Source organism: Octopus bimaculoides, chromosome 14 (genome assembly GCF_001194135.2).
Source record: "Octopus bimaculoides isolate UCB-OBI-ISO-001 chromosome 14, ASM119413v2, whole genome shotgun sequence".
Classification (NCBI taxonomy): Eukaryota; Metazoa; Mollusca; class Cephalopoda; order Octopoda; family Octopodidae; genus Octopus; species Octopus bimaculoides.
Genome location: NC_068994.1, coordinates 7,023,938 through 7,031,809, shown reverse-complemented (window position 1 = coordinate 7,031,809; position 7,872 = coordinate 7,023,938).

The window sequence follows — 7,872 nt, the reverse complement described above, 5'->3', positions numbered from 1 at the left end:
ATCTCTCTCTCTATATGTATATATATATATATGTATATATATATGTATGTATGTGTGTGTATATATATATATATATATATATATATATATATATATATATATATATATATATATATATATATATATATATATATATATATACATATATATATAAACAAACATTATTCAGGATATATATATATTTGTATTTAGATTAAATAATGTTTGTTTCTTTATTTTTAAATAATGATGAGAATAATAATAATTATGATATTTTTTAGATGATGATGATGATAATATTAATAATTAACTTAATGAGAATTCAATATTGATCATGACTTAATCCTGTTTTTCTGCCCTCCTTTCCTTTGTACCAAACTGATATTGTATCAAATTCCAAATAGATAATTATTTTCGGTGTGTAAGCTTCTTTTTTCTTTTCTTTTTTTTAATTTAATTTAATTTTATTTTATTGAGGCAAAATGGAATGGTATAGGCAATAATGGTCATCACATCTCATTTTATTTTATTTTTCATAAATTTTATTTTTTTTTAATTATATTTTAAGAACTTGTTTAAAACAAAGAAATAATAATAATAATTTTGTGTTTTTGTCACAAGGCCAGCAAGAATAATAATAATAATAATAATAATAATAATAATAATGATTCTTTCTTTATTGGCCTCAAGGGCTGCACACAAAAACAAAAGGTTAATACGACATAAGAGATTGAGGATTTACAGGTAGCATGTCTAAACAACAACAACCAAAAATGATTAGCAATAAAAGCATATTAATAACATTCTTCAAAAGGAGGGAAGCTCCACCCTGGGTCACCTAGGTACCTAACACATTCTGGACACTCCAATCTCCAAGGGCACCTCAAGCAGGCACCCCTCTCCTTTCCTCTCCCTCCAGCCTACAGTTGCATGCTCAGGGTAGGCTCATTCACACAGGCCATCCTCACCACATTCACTTACTTTTCAACAAAAATACTGGGGTAGGGGGCAGCACTTCCCTCTCCACCCTGACTTTCCTTTTCAAGAACAACTTGAAAAAGTCAATGAGGGTTTCACTGAAAAGGAAAGTGTCTGTCTTTAGTCCTTTCGACCTTGTCTGCCACACTGTCTTTTTGTCTTAGCCACCAGACAGAAAAACTGCATGCCCTTTCTGGCCAAAAGAAGGCAACGGGGCTATCCTCTTGATGGACTCGGCTAATAATCAGATCTGCCCTCCACATGACAACAGCTGTTTGATAAAGCTCTACAAGTCAGCTATCTCTTGAGACTGGATGAGTGCATGCAGAACAGTTTCATTGCTCTGTACGCATCTCAGACAGTACTTCCATGCCTGTAGAGCTTGTCTCAAACTGGCAGAATCCCCAGTAGCACAAACCAGGCCAAGGATTTCTGGAAATTATCCATGGGCCCCAGCACTAAAGTCCTCTGGAAAAGACCAGCCAATGTCTGTGCACCATTAGCTACAGCATGTCCAGTCCTACACTTAGTGGTTGCTGATAGCAAATGTACCATTCTTTTTAGAGAAACTGAAAAGTAAGTGCTCCAGCTTGACCAGCAACAAAGCAGGGCAAAGGACGAGGGTTAGATAGTAGTAAATGAAGGGGGTGATGTATGCATTTGTTACCTCTGCTCAACCTTTCAGAGACTGCTTCCTCTCACCCCATTTCTGGGTGAGACTGACCACCCTTCTCTTCACCCTCCCCCAGTTCTTGTCTACCTGGAGGCCTGGATCAAACCAGACCCCAAGCAATTTAACTGGTCCTTCCATCCAGTTCCCTATGATGCTGTTGGGTGGCATGGGCCTGCCTTTCCAGGTGTTGAGCTGCAGGTCCTCTGACTTTTGGTTAGTCTTTGCTCCTGCCACTACTTTGTACTCTAGTACCGATCACTTTGATGTCTGACATTATTATAGTGATGTCGTCTGCATAATCTGACACAAAACTTTTGCATCCTAGTTCGCGTGGGATGCCCCTCGAAACATCCAGCTTCCATAGTAATGGCTTGAGAGCCAGCACATACAGAAGAGGAAAGAGAGGGCATCCTTGACAGACTGAACATGTGATGCTAAATGATTCTGATATGTGGCCATTTGCTTTGACTACTGAGCAGATGTCGCTGTGCACTGCTGTAATTCAACCTTTGAAAATGTGACTGAAACCAACTGCCAAGTATTGATGGTCAACTCTATTAAAAGGCTTTTGATTGATCCATGTTGATCAGGCCTCCACCCATGCCAGGGTTCCTTACCCTCTTTATGATGTACTGTGTGGAGTGGAGGTGGTCGTGGATAGATCTGTTTGGGATAGTGCATCACCGACCAGTCTATCCACGACAAGTGCTAGCCTCTCGGTTATCACCTGGGTCAAAACCTTGTAATATGTGCTCATTTTTGGGGTCCTTTCTCGGCAGCACTACCACACCTTGGCTCACAAGACTGGGAATTCTTTCAATCAGCTGCCAGTTGTGGTAGACATCTGCCGAGAGATCACTGAATAAATCTGGTGTAGGAAGATAAAGCTTAAAGGGTAAACCATCCAACCTCGGAGATTTCTCCCTTGTGCAGCTAGTCTTCACATCACATACATCTTCAGCTGTTATCAGCATTTCACAGAACTCTGCATCCCTGGCAGAAAGCTACAGCAGGTCATTGAAGCAGGAGGTAAAAATCCACCCTCATCTCTGACCCACTGTGTGCCCTGTACAGTTCAGCAAAGTGCTGCTGAAATACAGCACACATTTGCTTGGATTCTAGTAGCAAGTGCCCATCTTGTCACATGAAAGACCGAATTGTAGTTTTGTTGCCATGTTGCACCTCTACCAGCCAGGCCCATTGAACAGCTATCATTTCCTCGTGTTTTAGAAGATGCACCCAAGTTCTGACAACATGACCTTTGTTCTTGACCTTGAAGATTTGGTCAAGAACCAATCTCACTTCCAGCACATTGTTTGCTTTGCTTTTCCTAGGTACCTCTTCTAGCTTCCTAACTACGTTGCCCTCTATACTAGACTTCTCTATCATTATTTCTTTACTAAACCCTAATGCCTAACCCCTTTTGGGTCTACCATCAGTTGTTGACAATTGTGCTGGTCAACTTCTAAAGGACTAACTTGCTAAATTGGTTTCCGAAAGCTTGATGCATCAGGAACGATGCATTCAGCTTCCAGTATCTGGGGCTCTGCCTATAGAACCTATCTGGTTTAACTGTACAGATCATAAATTTGTGGTTGTGTGTAGCTGACAACTTTAAATTGTGGACAACCTATGCTGTTTCCTCTACTGGCCTACAGAATACTCTACCAAGATATGATCTGGATGACCCAATGCTATTTACCCATATCCACATTGGTGCATTCAGGAAATTCAGTCGATATCTGTTAGCCAGTTCATAGTGACTTAGGTTTGTGAGGCTCTTCTATCAGTTAGCCCTACACAGTCCAGGTGTGCATCCAAGATAGCATTCCATTCATCCCATAGCACTAAAGAGCTAGATGTCCCAAGAAAAACTGCCAAACATATAAAGAAATCTGGCTGCCTTACTTCAGTTGGGGCATACATTATGACTAGTTTCAAAGTACCACCTTCACTATTGCTCGTTTACAACCTCTGACTTACCACCTGCATCTAGAAAGATCATCTGTGCCTTGAGATCCAGGCATTTTCTAAACAGTGCTGCCGCTCTGCCTCCTGTTCCAGGTTGACTAAGAGATGCAAAGATCACAAAGTCATCAAAAACAGGGGCTACTGTGCACATGTTTGAAATCCTAGTCTCACTGACAGCTGTTGCATCTATAGCTAGTGACCTGAGGTCATTGAGCAAGTGACCTTGCTTCCAGAATGACCCCAGACCATGTGTATTTATATAACCTGCTCTAATTACCACATTGGCTGGAAAGAGTTCAGAGAAAAGAAAAGACTGGGTTTATTTACCCTCCAGGTGCTGTTAGAACATGGGTGGCCCAACTTTCATATCTGGTTGGTGTCCCTTTAGGAACCCCTATGAAAGCCTACTGGGTAGTTGTGGTTGTGGTAGTGTCGGTGGTATTGGTAGCTGAAGCAAAGGGTGTGTTGATGATTGTGATGCTGGTGGGGTTGATGTCAATATGTTTGTATTTTCATGAGCACATTTTCAGTGTTTTCTGGTTTTTGTGTGTGTTTTGATATGAGATAAGATGATTTTTGTGTTTTCTGGGGGGTGGGTCAGTTTGTGAGGTTCCTTTTCATCTTTACTTTGAGATGTAGAGGTACCAGTGCCTGTGGAATCTGACTTGGATATGTGTGGGAATATGTTTGTATTTGTGAGAATGTCTATGTGTGTTTGAGAGAGAGAGAGAGAGAGAGAGAGAGAGCTGGGATGAGAAATGCTCTGGGTGGGTTTTTTTTCTGTTGTTTTTCATGTTGGTGGTGATAATGATGAGGATGCTGTTGGGCTGTTGTTGTCTCAGCTGCTTCTGTTATTTTTGTCTGGCAGTCTTATTGCTTTTGCAACTGCTGGTGTAGTTGTTAATGTTGCTGTTGTAGTCCCTCTGATGGTAATTTTTGTGTATCTGTTGTCACTGCTGTTGATGATAATACTGCAGGTGTGATATATTGTCTTTGATGTTGCAGTTGTTGAGGGTGCAGTGTTCATGCCTCCTATTTTTAAGGTGAAGAAGGCTCTAAGGTGGTCCCACAAAGATCACACTTTGGTTTTCTGCCTTCTATGACAAGATGTAGCTCAATCCCATCAGACAGCTGTATGAAGTCTGGGATTTTCTCTACGTTCTCAGGTTTCACCTGGAGCAGAATCTCTAGGTTTATACCAAACCAGTTCTCTCTGTTGCTGCGTTTGAGCTTGAGGAGTGTGTCTGGGTCCTTGAGGACAACACAGGCTATGTTCCACCAGATGTTCACATCAGGCAGAATACCCAATATCCTCAGCTTGACAGTTCTCTTTGAAAGGTATGTCAGATACAGAACACACTCCTCACTCCAGCGGAGTATCACAGAATGTTTTCACAACAGGTCCTCACATTTGAAGAGGACTTCAATGCTGGCAAACTGCCTTGCTTTTTGCATGTGGGCCACATCTTCCATAATGTCATTCAGAGCTTTCTCCACTTGAAAGATTGTGGCAAGCTCAACTCACTATCTTCGTAGGGGAACACATCTGTAATGGACTGTTCTCTTTGCATGTTCTGCCATGATTTCAGGAGGCACTATTACTACTGCCTTCCCCCTCTCAAATTTAATATTTTTGGCTTGAGCCAATTCACTGCTTTTGTTTCCCAGGCCTAGTGGTAACAGTTTTTTTTTGTATTAACAGCATATGAAAAACTTTTTGTGTAGTTGTTGTTAATTCTTCACTGGTTCTGTAGTTGTTGTTAATTTTATTGTTGTTATTGTTGCTTTTTGTCACTGGTGTCATTGCCTGTCGTGGTGACTATGGTGACTGGTGGTGTTGCTGCCACTGTCCCTCTCAGTGCTTAACATCATGCTGCTACTGGTAGTGGTGGTCGTGGATGTTTTTTTCTGCAATAGTGCCAGCTTCCAGCAGTCTGACAACACTCAGTTTTTTGTTGTTGCTGTTGTTGTTACCATTACCACTGCCCTTGCCAGTTGACTTGCAATCCCTTTTCAGTGGAGTGAGTGTCGGAAGGAGATGGAAGTGTTCAGCTGTAAGTGAGCTGGTGAGAGGAAGGGTTTTCCCTTTCAGTATTTTTATGACGGGCATTGTTGAAGCTGTCTTGTATATGAATTTTTTCTAATACTGACTGAGCATTTTTTTTGGGGTGGGGAATATAAAAGTTTTACTCATAAAACAATATCAAACAGGCAAAAACAATGATTTTTAACAGAGACTTACGCAGCATGGTTAAAAATACATCCAAACTATTTCATAGCAACTAATAACAATGAATGTGATAGTGATTCTTACATAGTCATAAGGCATAACATTTTTGTGAGGGGGAAGTGAACTGTTGATTGTATCAGCACTGGTACTTAAATGGCATTTTATTTTATTGACCCCCCCCCCCCCAGAAGGGGGATAAAAAGCAAAAGTTGATGAATGTAGGCTTTCAAACCAGAACATAAAACACTATAAGATACTTTGTCACTCTAAAAATTCTGCTCAGGCAGCAATGGTGGTTCATCAGACAAGATGCCACAGGGTACTTAGTTACTTAGCTGTGTTCTTCTACATTCTGAGTTCAAATACTACTAAAACTAACTTTGACATTTTTCCTCTCAAGGGTCTATGACATAAAGTACCAGTTAAATACTGGTGTTGATTCAGTTCACGAACACTCCCCTCCTGAATTTCTGTGCCATTATTAGAACCATCATTATTATTATTATTATTATTATTATTATTATAAAGGTGGTGAGCTGGCAGAATTGTGAGCATGCTGTACAAAATGCTTTGCGGTATATTCACATTCTGAGTTCAAATCCCACCAGGGTCAACTTTGCCTTTCATCCTTCCAGGGGTCGATAAATTAAGTACCAGTGAAACACTGGGGGTCAATGTAATTGACTAGTCCCCTCCCCCAAAATTTCAGACCTTGTGCCTTTAGTAGGAAGGATTATTATTATTATCATTATTATTATTTGTTTTGTTTTGATTCCACCGAAGTCGACTTTGCCTTTCATCCTTTCGAGGTCGATGAAACAAGTACCAGTTACGTACTAGGGTCGATATAATTGACTAGCTCCCCCTTTTTCCCCATAATTTTCAGGGCCTTGTGCCTAGAGTAGAAATACTTATGTTTTGTTATATTTTAACCTCCCCCCCCCCCAATGTCTTGTTCTATCGCAGCACCACAGGCTCTTTCTTTCTTTCTTTTACTTTTTTTTTTTTTTTCCATTTCCTTCAGATTCCTAAAATTTAGCTTATTGATAAAGAACTGTACAGCTCTACCTCTCCGACAAATATCCTACCCGCCTCCACCCCCACCCCACCTCGCCAACTTTTCTTTCTCTTGCTTTTGAATGGTAGTAATAATAAGGATAATGACAATGACAGCGATGATGATGATGATGATGATGACGATGATGATGCTGATGACTGTGATGAAGATACGCAGCCACAGTAGCAAACATTGCGAATGTGGCAAATATTATTATTATTATTATTGTTATTATTTGTTTTCATTCTTGTGATTCAGATATTCTTAACCCGTCAGCAGAATGGTCGGTCTTGGAAGATCCATGAATAAATATTGGGTTTATTTAGAAAAGAAACATGGCTTCTCAATACCAAGGCCACTTTTTTTGCTCATCATCATCATCATCATCATCAACACCAGCAGTACCATCATCATCATTATTATTATTATTATTATAATTTTTTTTAATGGGTAGTTGTGATGTTCATTGCATCTCCCTAATACTCTATCAGTACAACTGAATCAAATACTCCTGTAGAATGGTATAAACTGCACAGAGTCCTCGTTATACGTTGCCCTCCCCTCTCCCATCGTTAATTAATTCCATCGGGCCTAAGCCACACCTCATCTTCCTTCTTTTCCCTCCTCCTCCTCATCGTTGTTGTTGTTGTTGTTGTTGTTTTTGTTATTGCTGCACTTTTTCTTCTTCTCCTTATTTTTATTATCATTATTATTATTAATTTACGAAGACTGACGAAACTCTTCACGAAGGTTAAAAAATATGCAATTAGAAGAGCGCAATACGATATGTAATAAAACTCAGATTGAACTTTGTTTATTAAACTGAACAATACTTCCATTTCAACAGTACATCCATCTTCTTCAGGTTCAAAGTAGAAAATGAAAAATCCAAAATCAATCTTATGTTTTTTATTACATAACAAACTGCACTTTTTCCAATTGTGCATCATTATTATTATTTATTATTATTATTATTATTATTAT